The 11,496-nt window shown below is 38.3% G+C and overlaps 1 pseudogene; it reads right to left on the bottom strand.

The window, feature by feature from the left end:
• Positions 1-4,595: 4,595 nt before the first annotated feature.
• Positions 4,596-11,496, bottom strand: part of LOC149194061 (subtilisin-like protease SBT2.3) — a 105,750-nt pseudogene continuing 98,849 nt past the window's right edge.

The raw sequence follows: 11,496 nt of genomic DNA, 5'->3' as shown, positions 1-11,496 counted from the left end.
TAGCATTCTAGGGTCTAGGAATTGATGAAATATTAAATGCTATAAAGTGTTCAGTCAGATATTGAACTAAATATTGGTAATGCTTTAAATGACCTGATAAACAGTGTATAGTGTTACGTACCTGTCTGATTACAATTTCAGAATCTCCGAAAATTTGAAGGTATTTGACGTCTAATCTGATTGCCTTGTATAGTCCTTGGATTAAAGCCTCGTATTCTGCGGTATTGTTGGTGCAATCAAATTCGAGTCTACAAGTTAGCATAGTTTTATCTCCCTCTGGGCTTACTAACACACACCCTACTCCTGCTCCTTCGTTAGACTTAGAACCATCAAAAAATAGTTTCCAAAACAAAGATTTATTTACAGGACTATCTATAGAATTAATACATTTAGAACTATCTGTTTGAGAGAAATTTTCTACTTGAGATAAAACAGAATGTTCTAAGGTGAAGTATGAGCATTAAAGTTTCCTAGGAAAAAATCTACTGAATAGTTGCCGATGATGTTAGAATTATATGCTACTGATTCATTTTCTCCCTCGAGTTCTGTTACTATTTATTTATGATGTCATTCACGTTCAAATTTTATTTGGTTGGGTTTACCATTGTAAGGGAGCCACATTTGCGACCAGTCAGTTGCAAAGTATCCACGAAGTTTTTCTGACCAGTCTCTGCTAAGAATTAAGCCATAAAATTCTGGAGTATCAACAACTAAAATGTCGATAACTTGACATACCTTTGGGTTGGATGACAACCTTATGGTAACCTGATTTAATTCGCCAATCACTTCAACTTGCGATCAATCTAGCTAAACTATGTGCACAATGGATTTCTATGGTTGAACGTTCAATTTTGCACATATTGATCTTGGTAAAATATTTGATGAAGCTCCAGAATCGACTAAGAAATTATGCACGTTTTATTGAAAATTTCATAAGTAAGGAGAAATGGGGGAGTATGAGATCTCAATCTTCATCCAATTAAGGCAATATCATTTGTATCAACTTTATTCATCGCATTAGTTGGAGGTCTTCCCATGTAATGGGAAGCTTGAGAGATTACAACGGCTGGTAAAGGTGCAACTGGTACAGCATGTAATTCTTTCAAAAGTACTTTTTGCTGGTGTTTTAACTTGCTCAATTCAAAAAGAGTAATATTGGCCCTAGTCTTTTTCATATTTTCTATGATATTATACTCCATTTCGTCCAAAACGATTAGCGTTTTAGATGGAGTTGATGTGTCTGTTTGGACTAGGCTCGCTTGAGTCGCTTTAGGTGATGTTTTCTTGGCTGTGACTTTTTCCTTAGTCATTGAGCTTGCGCTCTTTGGCTTAGGTGTAGGTTGAGGAGGATCAAGTTGATTTCTGCTATGAGTACTGACCGTGAATGCCTCTTGATCCTCTTCATCTGGGAGGATGAAATCCCACATACCTTGTAACTCTACAACTTCCTCTTCATCGGTATGTTGTTCGGTAGCGATTTCCTCTTCTTCTTCTTCTAATTCAGCACTTGTGATTGCATTAGGGGGTTTGGAATCAGTTGAAGGATTTCTTTTAAAAGGCCTGTACAGATTTTTGGAAGAAGTTTCTGCTACTTGTTTCTTAATGTCGACCATCTCGTTAGACATGGTCTTCAAAAATTTTTGTAATCCTTCTAAATCGAATGGATCTTTCGGTTGTTTTTTCTTGGGATCTTCTTTGAAATACACCTTCTTAGATCTTTGTTCTTCTATCACATTTTTCTTTTCTAGGGCCATAATACATTTCTCTACTACTATCACTTCTTTCATATTTTCAACTAAGGTTGTTTTGTTAGCCCTATCAACAAAGATTGCTATGTTTGATGTGTTAGCGCTTGAATCTGCCTCAGGCTGAAGGAAGGCGAGGTTCAAGGCAACATCAAACCAAGCTCAGCCTCGTAGCTAGCCCTACGAGGACAGGAGAGGGCTCTCTCCGGGCCTATCTCAATAAAATGATCAATAGAGTCCGAGATGACTTAAAATGGGAAAAGATTTTAGGCTAGTAAATGAATTGGAATGAGGGATATTTGATTTAATGACTAAGTTGCTGGGCTGTGTGGGAGAAGGACAGCATGAGCAGAGATTTAACCAAAGGCACAGGATATTTCATAAGGCGAGATAAGCATGAGATTTTAGCAATCGAATTGAAATTAAATGGGGTGAAAAGACTGTTTAAGAAGGCTGAAAAGGGCATTAATGTATGAATCCTTTCCAGGCAGAAGAAAACACATAAAGACTGAACACTTCCTTAAGGCAGAGCAATGACTGAATTCTACCTTTCTCACTTAAAAGTATTCAGCTGGAAACGATCATGAATGAACTGCAAAACATCACAGGATACATATGAAATAGAAAAAAAAAAAGGAAACATGCCAAAACTCATACCGCAAGAATCTTATAAATCAGAGCTGCACCATTTAATTATTTCTCTGTCAAAACTGTAGAGTGATAGTGCTGGGTTTTCTCTTCCCACACTTTTTCTCAGAACTCAGAACCATTTACACATAATTTTCATACAATAAATAGACTCAGGAATGGGAAAACAGATCGATTTGAGAATAGGGGCCATTTCACCTAAAATCATGAGAATAGGAAAGGTCTGCTCTAAAAAGGAGCAGCGTTACATTTGTTTGTTGATGCCCAATTAAAAGACAGAATCTGGAGTGTAGACCCTTAGAATTGCAACTGCAGTTAAAAATATACCATCGATTCCTATCTTTCTGCTGCGGTGACTCTTCACCTTACGCCGGCGCTTTGAATCAAAAACTAATTTTCAATAAACGGTTTTCCACTAAATTTTTGCCTTTAATGAATGCACCCAGCTGCAATTTGCTAAGCTCAACACATGTCTCCATTTTGCAGAAATTACTTTTATCACTGATCTGAGAGAGCTGGTCTAATGAAAGTGTAATAATGACCACCCAGCACACCTCCACTGTGAACCAAAACACTATGAAGAGTATATAAATCGTGCACACTTCTATCAGCATATGGAGAGAGATATTTGCCATTGTCTCTGTCTGAGTCAAGTGAAGTAGAAATTCATTTCGATCATTTATCTTGACCCTTGTGTCTCACATGAAATCATATTCAACGCTTCACTGAAGTTGTGGTACGGGGAAAACTGAGGAAAAGAACACCTTTTCTTGCCTTCTGAAGTCCATATTGCTCTACGCAATATTTGTTATCACCATCAATTTTTTCAACTTCAACATACTTATCAAATGAAGCATAGACATCTCAACGGCCTTTAACATCAAGCTGTAGATCATATAATGATTCCTTCCTTGTAGATTTATAATCCACATTTACGCACTCGATGTAGTTCAAATGATGTCTTTCAAATAGATGCTTTATTGTATCCTCACCAGCTATGCCCTTCATTTATCTTCTAACTTCTCGCAGAGTACTTGGTTTAGCTCCTGCAAATCCTCTGTTGTAGTGTGCTCCACTTCCATGCTACAGAGAGGTGTAGAGAAATCTATATCATGCTTCTTTAGAAAAGCTCAAAGCCCACGAGTGGATCTTGTGAGATATGCAGCACATGTATTCTCCAATTTCGCATTTAAACTACCTCCCACAAACATGACTATAAACTGTTGAGTGCAAAAATAAATGATATCACATGTCTTTTTCCTAAACATGTAATATATGGAACGAAATGAATCTTCCCAGGCTGATTGTCGTTTTGACAGGAACTCATTCTCTGCAACATAGTATTATTCAACATCCGGCACCAGTTTAAGTGAAGAGGAAGAAATTAGGCGCATATTAACTTTCAAGCTCAAATCCGAAGGTACTCTATCTCCAGCCATTGGCAAATCATGTCCAAAACTGTTAGCATGCAAGGATGATCCTAAATTTCCCAATAAACCTGTAGAGTCATGAGGTTGAGCGACAATAGTTGAGGCCTTATTATTTGCCAATCCCTTAAACGCCTTGGTCATATCAATAGTCGTTCTTGAAGACCAAGCAGGAGAATTTGAAGAGTGCTCAGCAACATTAGGAAAGTTGTTATATTCTTTGACACTCAGCCTTTAATTCAACGTTCTTGTTTTTATATGCACTATTTATGGAGATATCTGGATTACAGGATGAAGTGTGATTTCCATTCATTCTCCAAATAAATTTTGATGAAAGCTTCACATCAGACGGTGCGCAACATCGGTTGGTCTCTTTTATCTGTTTCTTTGCCATGGTAGATGTCTTTGTGGCATTTCAGGCTTTGACTTATCACCTTCCCCATTTGAATCAAAACCAATTTTTTATACTCAGCATCCAGATGTCTAGTTTTGCAAGCATATCTCCCAACGTGTCCTAAGAGCATTTCATAGCCGCTATATGCTCTATATTATTTCCATTCTTTCTGCTGCGGAAATTCTGTAGCTTCTCCAAATTCCTCTGGAAATTCAACACATCTGTCATTGTGCGACAGCTGTAGTCTTCTCAAATTAGGAATTTTTTTGCAGTCCTTTATAAACATTGGCCATGGAGTCATCGTATTGTAACTCTAGGTCCATGAGGTTCTGAAGTCCAAATATCCATTTGGGTACCACGCATTTAGTCAGACTAACCGTTTCAAGGCGTTCCATAACTTCCAAGTAGAAGGATTCTTCCAAAGCTAGGTGCAGTACTATTACCGGTGGCATTGAGGAATACTGTAAGCTTCTGGGTCTCCCAATGTGAAACTGTAAATGATGTGGGTGCAATAGAAACAGAAACACCAAATGGCACACTCCAAAGAGCCTTGTAACTCTCATTTAGTGCTATATTCAGAAATCTCTTCTCAATGGTATGAGAATTGATCAAACTAGCTACTGTGATTGAAGGAACGTTGAGGTCGGAACTAATTCCAACGTTTGAACTACATACATCACCGGTGTAATTGAGAACAAGAGGTGCAGATCCATTTATGGTACATAGGAATGCAATATAATTTTCATAACCTGCATCGAAGATGAGTCCGAGATCCAAGGTAGTAGTTGGATTCACAAATCCACTTCCCATGTCAAAAGGTGTGGCTGGAATTGCATCGGCATCTGGATTGTTGTAGGAATGTTGTGCCATAATTGGTAACCCTTGATTGTCATTGAGTGATACAGTGGTGGATAGTACAGAAGCAATGGCTGCTGGGTTAAATTTGGGGTATTTTTATTTCACTAGAGCTGCCACTCCCGCTATATGAGGTGCTGCCATGCTTGTTCCCGATAACATTGCAAAATTCTCGCCTTCAAATTCAGCTGAATCTGTGCCAACAGAGTTTCAAGTAGCCTAGATGAGATTACCAAGAGCTATTATATCTGGTTTCAGTATATCTGCTACATCGAAGATTGTCCTGCGGATTGGGCCCCCTTGAAGAATAATACACGACTTTGGGTGCGTTCTCGCTGTAATCTGCTTTCAATCCTCCAAGGACTCTGGAAAGTCCTCCAAACTTAACAATGTTGTTAGATTCATCTCTAGTTATGGAGTCACTGTAGTATTTCAGAAAAGTCTTAGAATCATCTGAAGAGGAAATGATCAATCTCGGCATCGTCAAAGGGACTGGATTGAACGGAAACCCAACCACAAAAGGGTTTGTGTAGAAGATGATGTCCACTGCACTCAAATTGTTAGCAGTCATAACTGCTTGTCTCACATAAGAAAGACCAAGGACAAACCTTATTGTGTAGCTACAGATCAAGATGTTTCCTTCAACTAGATGATGTTCCAGCTCACTGGGATCTTGGCATTCATTGGCATACATATCATCAGTTCCATTCTTATGGGCATGAGTTGCAGCAACTAGATTGTACATATCATCATCATCTGTTCCAGGAGCAAGTCCAACTCCTGAGATTGTGATATTGTTGCCAAGAACTATAGAATTATTATAACTACGATCATCGGCAACAGTTCCCGCTATGAATATCCATGGGCCGAAGGACCAAATACTCTTTGGAGAAGGTCCAGCGTTTCTTGTAGCTTGAACGACAAATATTCCAACTTTCATAGCGGACATCAAAGCCATGTCTATTGGGTTAAATAAAGTCGCAATCCCAGAAGGTGGCCTGTTAGGTATGATTGACAGAGACAGTATATCAACCCCATCTTGAGCTGCCTGGAATAAACATGTGCAAAAAATCGCCAATTCATAATGTTGTCTGTCAAGAAGACGTCTACTGATCTATAGCTGCCACAATATCTGCATTCTAATTTTGGCTTTCGGTCCTTTCACCATTTAAACTCTAATGTTTTCGCTTCTAAACACATCATACATGAATAAAATCACTGAACAGGCCCTATCGACTTATTTGGAGAAGAATTGAGCTGAAACAAATTGAGTTTTTGATGAATCAATGATGAACTTCGGCCTTAGGGCTATGTGTGCCACACGCACTCCCAGTGTACTGCGCCTAGTGAGTGCGCTGCGCCAGTGTTAATTTTACACTGCAGAGGAGCACCCCATGCACTGCGTGGCCCATGTGCACCACACCTTCTTCCTATGCACCGCGCAACTCCGTTTCAACACAATTTCGACCTCCAACATTGAATTTTCTTTCTCCATGTTTTCCCTTCAGTTCTCTGACGTTATTTGGCGTGCAAATGAGATGTTAGAACACAGAAATGTCTCTTATGATAGGGATTTGACTTTCGATTTGTGCACACCGACTGAACTTCCGCACTTTTCAATTTTAATACAAACTTTGTTCTACAAGTTTTCCTTTTCGATTTTATGAAATTGAAGGATAGCCTCTTGGTTGATTCGTGCAAGAATGATGACCTTTTGACTTCGGAAAAGGATGAGGAGAGGCTGCACGCGAAATATTCCATGATAAAATTACCAACTCATTACAAACATTAAAAATTGACGATTTCTTCTTCAAAACAGACTTTTGAAGAAGAAATATTTGTGAGGATTAATGATGATGCAACTCTTGAAATAAGAAACTTATTGAACCTCCCTCTGGCCTGCAAGCGTTATTTCACACTTTTGGGGACAAAACCCTGGACTCAAGAATTAAAATGACTCTTTTTGACCAAAATGTCATTTGATGACGAGAAATGAACCTGGGTGAATTTGATTCTGACAAGGCTGAGTCTAACATGATGGTAAAGCAGTGATGTACCATTCACTTCACACTTCTTCGCTAGGCTGGGAAGTAGTAGGAATTTTGTTTAAGATTCTATTGAAACGTAAATTAAAATCTTTGATAGGTTCTCTTGACTCGGCCCTAAGGTTAGACAAGTCGTTGATCAGTGTTGTCGTAGACCTGTCATCACTGAACTTGGTCAGGAATTGTTCTTGGAAGATATCCCAACTAGTAATAGATCCAGATGGTAATGAGAAATACCATGATCTGGCTGTTCCTTGCAGAGTATAAGGAAAAAGTAGAACAACAACATCTTCGTTAACAACTCCATTGAGATTTATGGAAAGCATAAAGTTATTTATATGTTCTTCCGCTAGCATGCCTGCCTCAGGATTAAACTTAGGCAGCCATTTTTCAGGATGGGCCAGTAGCTGACTCAAGGGTGCAGGAATTAAGACTGCCCCTAGGTTATTCCATGGAGATTGAGCCATCACTGAACTACTAACAGAGGAAAGCGTAGAAGATGATCCATGCGGTTGAGAAGATGAGGATATTATGGCTCCAGATGGTTGAGAAGGAGTTGAGGAAGTTCCAGTAGGCTGATGGACAATGATCTAAAGTGGAGGAGTGGATGGTTGACTTCGCGGTGAAGAGGTTGAGATGGATGATGATGATGAAAGAGTCTCACTATCATACCCTTTAGGAGACTTCCTTGCTCTCTTCCTAGTAGGTAGAGGCAATTCAGTTGGCTAAACACCAAACTTTTCGCTCTTTAACCTGGTAAGAGGATGAGCAGGGTTGTATTGTGAAGTCACGCTACCTTGAGATTTATCAGATTTTTGAGGAGATATAGAAAATCATTGAAGTTTTTGAATCAAAGATTCAACTTCAGGAGGTTCAATGGTAGATTTTTCTGAAATGTCAGGGTTTGTGGCAGCGGCTGTTGCTCTAGCGACTTCTGACTCTGGATTTAAAGATTCTAAATGCAATGGAGAAGTCGGGGGAGATGGTGAGGGTGATTTACTCTCAGAATGGTATTTAGATTTAGATTTTCTTGCCATTCACAGTTCGAGGCCCTCCTTCTAGCACCAAATATGTTGAAGCCCTGAAAGTCGGGTCTACAACAAGGGGGATACCCACCCAGTCCAAACCTTGGTTAGTAGCTCCTTTTCCGTTTGGTATAGTGGGCCTGACTGGAGATATGGGACCAGTTTCCCAATTTATGTGTGTGTGTGATGGACTGATATTTCTCTTACTAACAGTTTCTAAATGGAATACTTTTACTCTAATCTAATAATATAGAAATTGCATTTTAATAAACAGAAATATCTAAGTCTACACTAACCCGGGGTGTAACCTTTCTTTTATGCGATCTAAAATGATTTCAAATAACAACTGGTAATAAAGATCATTCAACTGTTATGAGAAAAGAATTCAATAAAGATGAACCACTTCGTATAAAAAGTTAGACGAAACAGTTCTGAAAAACATATCGCATAATAAGCTATTCATACATTAAGCATAAATAAATAGCTATCACCGTAAAAAAGTGCCAAATGATAACTCAGGAATTCATACATCAATATATAAATAACTGAACATGAAAATCACTTTAACACAAGGGCAGAAATAGTTAAGAGATAGAAGTACCATTTATAAGTAGTCCTACTCATGAGCTTCAAGCGATAATGATTTATCTCTTCTTGATCTAACATCCACTAAGAGTACAAAAGTGCAACATCATTAGCAGATATCAAATGCAAATATTAATAAATATTGTTCCATTCATTCATCAAAACCTCCTCAGAGGGTACACAAGTGCATGTTCTGGGGATACGTTTTTGGCAAATTTCAGGACCCTTCTCTAAATGCATGAGAAGGGTTTAAATACTACTAACTAAATCTAAAAATAAATTATTACAAAAATGTAGGATGAGGTTTAAATGACCGTCCTCATTTTAGGAAAATAAAACAAAATTAAAACTAAAATTGAATCTAAAATTAAAACTACTTTTGTATCTAGTCCTTGAAATCGCACGCATGCAACATTTGTTTGAGAAGAGTCGGCTGGCCGACTTCTGATTTTAGCTGGGCTGAGAAAATAGAATCGACAAGAGTTGGCGCCATTTTTTCGGCCGTATTTATAATACACTTAAGAGTCATCCACTGGCTATGTGGCTTTACCAAGTATGCCCAGTAATAATTCCAGTTCAACTTGGTTAACCATTGGATTGCTTCTGCCTTTTCTTGAGCTTTCTGCTTCTAATTTGTCTCTATCGTTGCTTTCTTGCAATTTTCGGGGCTTGCAGGTGACTGGGCAATTAGCAGCTTTCCTTTTCGAGAAATGTTTCTTAGCGATGTGCGATTAGCACCTAGGAAACTACCTCTGTTTCTCGGTCTGGACTTCCTTGATGCGTTTTTCGCCTTTTGCACTTTTTCCTTTTAGCGGATATAAAGCTAAAAATTTGTAAAAACAATAATTCCGTAAGCTCTTGACCCTGAGTCTTAAACTGTCTATTTCTGATATCAGCGCTGTTTAGTATCCACTTAACCATGTCCGTATATGGGAGAATTTTGGGCCTTGCTGCTATCCGGTGCAAGAACGAGCAAGCTAGCTCTGTGATGGATGCCTTAGAAGAACTATGTGAGCCCGTAGTAGCAATAACTTCCATTACTCTGGGATTCTCCTCCTCAAGCAGATTATACATGCCTTCCCACGTAGCAATTCTTGCGTCTCTGTTACAGGTCGTGTTTGTATACAAGGGCACCATTTTTTTCTCTTCAGAGCTCGGAGCTTTGCTTTTATTTCCCATTTTATCCTGTGTATTGCTTTGTATCGTTCTCTGTTCTCCGTTCCTGCAATTCACAAGTGAAGTGAAAATAATGACGAGGAAGGGTGATGGGAAAGTTTTAAATTCGAAAGATGCATAAAGTATACCACCTTACGTGAGATGATTTTTCGATACGAACGAAACCATATTCCATTAATAACTAGCAACTAACTCATTTATTAGCATTAAAGCGCATATCAGGTGTCATTTTATGGAGAATAATTTTTTGAACCATGCGCCCGAAAGATCTGCGATGAATCAATTTTGCGATTTTCTTCGCAATATCGCAGATCGCAACATCACAGAATCATAGCATCGCTGAGTTGATCGCTCATGACATCGCATTATCGCATTTTCGTTGATATCGTGAAATCGCAATATCACAATATCGCAGATTGCAGGAATGTGATATATGACAATCTTTGTTATTATGTTTTCTGTGAAATGCGATTTGCGATATGCATCATCGCATATTGGCAGTTTAGGATGTTTCAATATAAGTTGTGCCTAATATATGCGATGCAATATTTTATTATCACGTATCGCGATCTCACAATGTTAGAATTCGGCTCATAAGGTGGTATCCTGTCATATTTTTTTTGCGATGCGATATTTCCCAAGGAAAGGATTTATCTTACCTTATCATAAAACTTAGATTTTTAGATTTTCCAAGGGGATTTCCTAAGTTTTTGATGGTAAGTTTTATTTGAAAAGGAGATCTAAGCACTAATTGATTTTTGAATTTTTTAACTAAGGGTCCCCACTTATTTAGCATTAGGAATAATACTAAATAAGAAGGGGGGTTGTTGTTGGCCACAATAGGCCGGTCAAACCATCACGCAACCAAAAATCGTATATAATGGTTGCAACAGAATATTTAACTAAGTGGATGGAAGCAGTAGCGTTACCAAGAGCAATAGATCAAACTGTTATTAACTTTATTTTCAAAGTTTTTGTGTGGTATGGTTTACCTAGAGAAGTGATTACTGATGGGGGGCCACAATTCATGGGTCACAACATTGCTGCTACACTGAAAAATCATCACATTACACACATAATTTCCTCTTCGTATGACCCGCAGGTGAACAGGTAGGTATAGAGCACCAACAATGTTATCGAAACTATTCTAACGAAGACAGTCTCATCGCATAGACAAGACTGGACTACTCGACTACTAGAGGCCTTGTGGGCGTATCACAAAACTTGGAGAAAAACTACTGGATACTCTCCATATAGGTTGGTATTTGGTAAGGAACCCATTTTCCCCATAAAATTTTAAATACAAACACAAAGGACAGCCTAGGAGGTAGGACTGGAATTAATTGAAGCCTAGGTTAATAGGTTACAATAAATGAATGAATTAGATGAAATTTGACTATTGGCTCTACAATATATTGCACTTATTCAACAGCAAAGAGCCAAATGGCATGATTGTTGGAAATAATACTGAGAGGGGGGTGAATCAGTATTATATAATACTTTTAATAAATATTCTTTATTTGTTCTTTGAATTATCTTTGCATGTCAGTATCATAAAATAATGAGCATGAACAAAAGAAAACAGATAGTCACACC

Source organism: Pinus tabuliformis, chromosome 2_2, assembly GCF_031772625.1.
Source record: "Pinus tabuliformis cultivar Carrire ecotype Pingquan chromosome 2_2, CPIR1, whole genome shotgun sequence".
NCBI lineage: Eukaryota > Viridiplantae > Streptophyta > Pinopsida > Pinales > Pinaceae > Pinus > Pinus tabuliformis.
The sequence above is the reverse complement of the archived record's forward strand: the minus strand, read 5'-3'. Positions and strand labels throughout refer to the sequence as shown.